At 37.8% G+C, this 6,010-nt stretch overlaps 1 long non-coding RNA gene across 2 annotated transcripts; it reads left to right on the forward strand.

Annotated features, from left to right (window-relative positions):
* Nucleotides 1-261: 261 nt before the first annotated feature.
* Nucleotides 262-2,731, forward strand: LOC147033949 (uncharacterized). Of its 2 annotated transcripts, XR_015056205.1 has the most exons (4): nt 262-1,700; nt 1,797-1,955; nt 2,225-2,282; nt 2,572-2,731. It is a non-coding gene; the product is annotated as an uncharacterized LOC147033949 (long non-coding RNA). The 2 variants fall into 2 exon arrangements; XR_015056203.1 differs by having other exon boundaries at nt 1,797-2,282.
* Nucleotides 2,732-6,010: the final 3,279 nt, after the last annotated feature.

Below are 6,010 nucleotides of genomic sequence, written 5' to 3' on the forward strand. Positions count from 1 at the left end.
TTTTATATTTCATCACATTTAGAAGTTCATTTATATTTAATATTTTAATCAAATCTCTGTGGGTTTTTTAATATCAGTGTAAGGCCAGTTCTTAATTGAAAAATGCCTGTGTATATGTTCCAATTTATAAGGAATGTAAAATCCAACACCCTTTTCTTGTTGGTATCCTTGAATGCAAAATTATAATTTTCTTGAAATCTTCTTGCTGTCATTTATGTATCAGAAATATATGACAGATTAATATGATGTCACGTAATACCACCCCAGTAGGGTAAGAATACTGGTTCTGGCTCACTTTTCCCCATGTAAATGAATGGGGGATTTTCAGCCATGAAATTTTTCTTTTTTTTCCCCTAAAAAAATAAATCCCCTTTTTAGCCCAAGGTATATTTATTTGTCTCCCCTTTTAACCTGGAGCCTGGTGTTGGCTTAGTGGTTAGGGTGGCGGCTTGGGATCCCAGGGTCCTGAGTTCAAGCCCCGTTGGCTGCTGAATTAACACCAGGGGGTTGACTCAGCCTGCCATCCTTCCGAGGTCGGCGAAATGAGTGCCAGTGTACTGGTCCCGGTGTATGCCCCGGTTAGAATAGGTGTACCATATCCCTGTGTGTCGTAAGAGGCGACCAGGGTTGGTGTCAGGAAGGGCATCCGGCCATAAAACATTGCCTCAAGAAAAAGCCAAACCCCTGCACAGCAGGGAAAAATGGCTGTAAAAACGGTCATTTTTTTATTTCCCCTTTTAACCTAGGGGCTCTCTATTCAAATAGCCCATACAACAAGATAAAGATTTGTTAAAGGTGATTCTAAAGAAATATCTGAAACACCTAAGCCCCGGGACACTCTTTATCAAATAACCCATACAACAAGATAAAGATTTGTTAAAGGTGATTCTAAAGAAATATCTGAAACGTCTAATCCCCGGGACACTTTATCAAATAACCCATACAACAAGATAAAGATTTGTTAAAGGTGATTCTAAAGAAATATCTGAAACGTCTAAGCCTCGGGGCACTCTTTATCAAATAACCAATGCATATTGTTTAGCTCACTCATTGAACCTATAAACATTTGTTCATTCTCAAATTCCTTCAATAGTTTAATTTTCTTTGCACAATAATCCCCATCTAAAATATTGAAAAACAAAACATTTGAATCTTTATATTTTTTAAGATACCCCTTTTGTGCCATTACGAAATGATAAACTTCTCTTAATGATCTCATCTGGCCACCGCCCGAGTTGCAAATCATTTTTGTACATAAACCATGCCATAAAAAAGTTTTGTTTCAAATGTTTTCAGTTCATGCCGTGAAAATGAGGAAGTGTTTTTTTTGACACGGCCGTGCTGTGTGAATGAGGAAGTGGTTTTGGACTGTCATGCTGTGAAAAAATAGGAACTATTCTGTGAGACAAGGTCTCGTGTTTATATTTTATCTCAGAACACGAACTGAAAACATTTGAATCAAAACTTTTATGGCGTGGTTTATGTCCAAAAATGATTTGCAACTCGGGCGGTGGCCAGATGAGATCATTAAGAGAAGCTTGTCATTTCCTGTGCCCACACCCAATGATTAAGCAATCTCCTCATCGTTGCTTTATAAGCGGTTCGCCAGACAAAGTTTCTGCCAGACGGGATTTTCATTTTTACAACTGAGGCATGGACGATCTTTCTTCCGATGAAGCCAACAGCCCACTACAGAGTTGGTAAGTTTGTGTATGCTTTTCTCTTTGAACGATGAAGCAAATGATTATTAATTAAATCATGATAATTCTGATATATATATAATTTTTCCCTGACAGGGCATTGGAAGAAATTGAGTTTACATATCACGACGTGGTTCATGAAATTAATACTCTTATTGAAGAGATCAATGATTTTAGAAGAGAATTGAAAGACATTTACAATGAGTGGCATGAAGTCTTATCACGTCCTCTCATCTCGAAGGAATTAAACCAATGGTGAGACACGTGTGTGTGTGCCTCTCTCTCTGTCTGTCTTTCTACCTACCTCTCTCTGCTCTTATTGAAGAGGCCAATGATTTATAATGACTGGTCTCTGATCTCGAATGAATTAAACCAATGGTGAGGCACGTGTGTGTGTCTATGTGTGTGTGTGTGTGTATGTGTGTGTGTGTGTGTGTGCGTGTGTGTGTGTGTGTGTGTGTGTGTTGCTTTCCCTGTCTGTCTCTTCATCTATACCCTTGACTTATTATTTTTTTTTTTTTCAGCACTATCGCACAACATCAGCTGTTGAAGCAATCTTGTACAACACATGATTTTCTGGAGGTAAATATTTCTGAATTATTATTAATATCACTCGTACAACACATGATTTTCTGGAGGTAAATATTTCTGAATTATTATTAATATCACTCTCTCTTTAGAATGTCGCCTTATGTTGGTTGCATCATTAGTTTGGACGTGGTTTTGTCAGTACACTGGAATTCATTTTATTGACCTTGAAAGGATGACAGGCTCCTGGTGTGTTAATTCAGTGGTCAACGAGGCTTATTCATATTACCATGTAATTATCTTTATAGAACCTAATTATTATCCACTTTTTGTTTCAAAACAGAATATGGTGTCTGAGTTTCGAAATCACAAGACATCTGAAGAAGATTGCTGGGAAAGATTATACATTCTCGCAAATGAATATTTAATATTTTCAATATTAATAAATTATATTTGTTTTGTTTACAATTACTTGATTCTGAATTACAAGAAAAGAATAAAAGAGATGTAGAGGGGGGAGGGGGGGGTAGGTGCGCTCCCCCAATGACCCATCACCCCTCATCCCATCCCTCCCTCCCCATGTGTGTGTGTGGGGAAGGGTGGGGGTGGGATGAGGGAGGTGGTGGGTCAAAGGTGGGGCGCACAGGGGGATGAGGGGGTGGGGCTTGTGTGGGCGGGGCTTGTGTGGGCGGGGCTTCGGTGGGGGCTTGTGTGGGTGGGGTGTGTGTGGGAGGGGCTTGTGTGGGCGGGGTGTGTGCGTGGGTGGGGCTTGTGTGGGTGGGGCTTGTGTGGGCGGGGGTTTATGTGGGTGGAGCTTGTGTGGGAGGGGTTTATGTGTGTGGAGTTTTTGTGTGGAGCTTGTGTAGGCAGGGCTTATGTGGGAGGGGTTTATGTGGGCAGGGTTTATATGGGCAGGGGTTTATGTGGGTGGAGCTTGTGTGGGAGGGGTGAATGTGGATGAGGCTTATGTGGATGAGGTTTGTGTGGATAAATGGATGGGTGGAGAGATGGGGGGATGGGTGGATGAGTGGAGCTTGTGTGGATGGTTGGATAGTTTTTTAATTAAATAAACATGTTGTGTGTGTGGGGAACTAATTAACTAATCACTAATTATGTGAATATGATGAATATGGGTGGAGCTTGTGTGGGGTTTGTGTGTGTGGAGCTTGTGTGGAGTTTTTGTGTGGAGCTTGTGTGAAGCTTGTGTGGAGCTTGTGTGGAGCTTGTGTGGAGCTTGTGTGGGGTTTGTGTGGGGTTTGTGTGGGCGGGGCTTCGGTGGGAGGGGCGTGTGTGGGCGGAGTCAAAAAATTTCAATTTATTGGAGCTTGTGGGGGGGGGTGTGGTGGGGTTTGTGTGGGATTTGTGTGGGTGGGGCTTGTGTGGGCGGGGGCTTGTGTGGGTGGAGCCAAAAAGGGTCGGAGTCAAAAAATTTCAATTTATCTTTGTCTTTTGTAATTCCTGTGAATAAAATGAACCTAAAATCTCTTCCCCTTCCAAATCATATATCTTATAAGTCCAAGGAACCGTATCTATTACATCAACAATTTAAAAAAGCTCGTTGGTCCATCTTTTCGTATAACCTTTTTCAAAATGAGATTTCCACCTATATATTCTTACGATATCACCAACTTTGAACTTAGGTTTTCTGACATTAATCTCTTTTTCATATTTTAATTTTGTAAATGTTTCTGATGGTTTCATATTTGTTGCCGTGTGAATCGTGTCATTATACTTATCCACAATATCCTGAATAAAAGATGACCATTGTTGTGAACCGAGTTGTGTGAATTTTTTATATAGTCTCTCTTTTAAGGTACGATTAAAACGTTCAACAACAACTGCCTTCCCTTCATTAAAAGGTACTGTATAATGTAATACTGTTATTTTTTTAGAAAATTCATAAATGTCTTGTTATAAAACTCTCTACCCTCATCAGTCCACAATTTTTTAGGTTTTCTCTTACTTTTATTAAATATCTGTTGAAAAGCTAACATAAGAGTATTACCTGTTTTGTTTTTTAAAGGGACAACGCACACATATCTACTCCTCAAATCAATAACGGTTAAAGCATACTTGTACCCCTTATCATTATTGAGTTCAATCAAATCAGCAGACCAGATATAATCTACTTCCTTGGAATAAACTTTCCTTCTCTGAAACTTTGTGAATATTGGTTTATGTAATTCATCAGCTAATTGCTCTTCAATCTTAATGACATCATTAGAGCTTACAAGTTTTTTGAATTTCCAAGTCCAAGTTTCAATTTAGCACTGATCATCTTCTTCACAATGAACCGATCAACTTTTTCTCTCAAGGTTGGATTTTGTATCAGAGACAAATTATACAACATTTCTCTATCGGCTTCATGCTTTTCTTCCAACGTTGTGGTATTCCCATAATCAATATCGTGTCTCATGCACACTTCATCAACTCTATTGATAGGCTTACTCCAGGATTTAGGATTGTCTGCCTCATCTAATCTTTTATCCAAGTTTGTGCCTGGACCACAGAAAGAATACCCTGGAAGATGTAATTCCCCTGGTATTCCAGTGGTTGTAAATTTACTTCCTGATAAAAACTTTTGTATATCTCCTCCTAGTTTGTGTTGGGAGATAAATTGATTTTTTTTTGAACCACACACCGAACATATACCTTTTTGTATAACCCTGTTATTTTTACTTTTAATACATGAAATATTTTTAGTATTAGTTTTCTTTTTACATTTGAGACAATAACTCATTTATTTATGAGAAAAATTCCTGCAGAGTGCAAAAACCTTTTTAGTTTCCAACATGCACATTTGAATCTTAATTTTTAAAACATAAAGAATCCTTAGAAATGCCTTCACTCTCTCCCCCATTTATTTAAGAAAAAAAAAATGAAAAACTTGAATTAAAATACATGTCTTCTCGATGTCAATAGTCTTGTCGAAAGTATTGTAAATAGACTTATCAATTCTTTGTTTTCCTCCTCGGTGGGTTGAGTTATTTTCTGTAATACCCCTATTCTTTTTTGAATCTCACTGGTTTCCATATTTTGATATTTATTCATCCACTCTCTTTCCTCCCTCTCCTCCCTCTCTCTCTCTTCTCTCTTTCCTCCCTCTCTCTCTTCTCCCTTTCATCCCTCTCTCTCTTCTCTCTTTCCTCCTTCTCTTTCTTCTCCCTCTCCTCCTTCTCTCTCTTCTCCTTTTCCTCCTCTTCCCTCTCTTCTTCAACTCCTTCCTCATCCCTTACTATCCTTGAATCGCTTACACCCCATAGAATATTATACATATATTCATCAGGATTTCTTGTTGTTCCTGTATCCAAAATAATTTTTTTTACAACAGGAAACCAATAAAATTTCTTTTGAATTTCTAAAAGAGCCTTACCTTTTCTTAACTTTATAATTTTTTCATTATTTAACATTCTAATTAAATCTAAAGTTGTCGGTTTATCAACATCAGCATAATGCCAATCTTTTATTGAAAATACCTCATTCTTATGTTGTAGAACATATTTATTAAAATACCGAATACCCTTTTCTTGAAGGTATGCTTGAACACAGAAATGATAATTTTCTTGAAGCCTTCTTGCTGTCATTTATGTATTAGAAATATATGTTAGAATAATATTATGGCACGAAACACCTCCCCATCTTCCCATAGTTAAATCATTTTGTATTTCCTTACTTATTATATATAATCCTGTTTTTTCTGTTTTCATGAGATAAACAAGGGCAAAACCATTATTATATTTACCCTTATTAAATTCTTTTATTTGTTGTTTACTAATCGTAGC

This window comes from Eptatretus burgeri, chromosome 1 (assembly GCF_056783735.1).
Source record: "Eptatretus burgeri isolate ZD-2024b chromosome 1, Ebu_testis_v1, whole genome shotgun sequence".
Classification (NCBI taxonomy): Eukaryota; Metazoa; Chordata; class Myxini; order Myxiniformes; family Myxinidae; genus Eptatretus; species Eptatretus burgeri.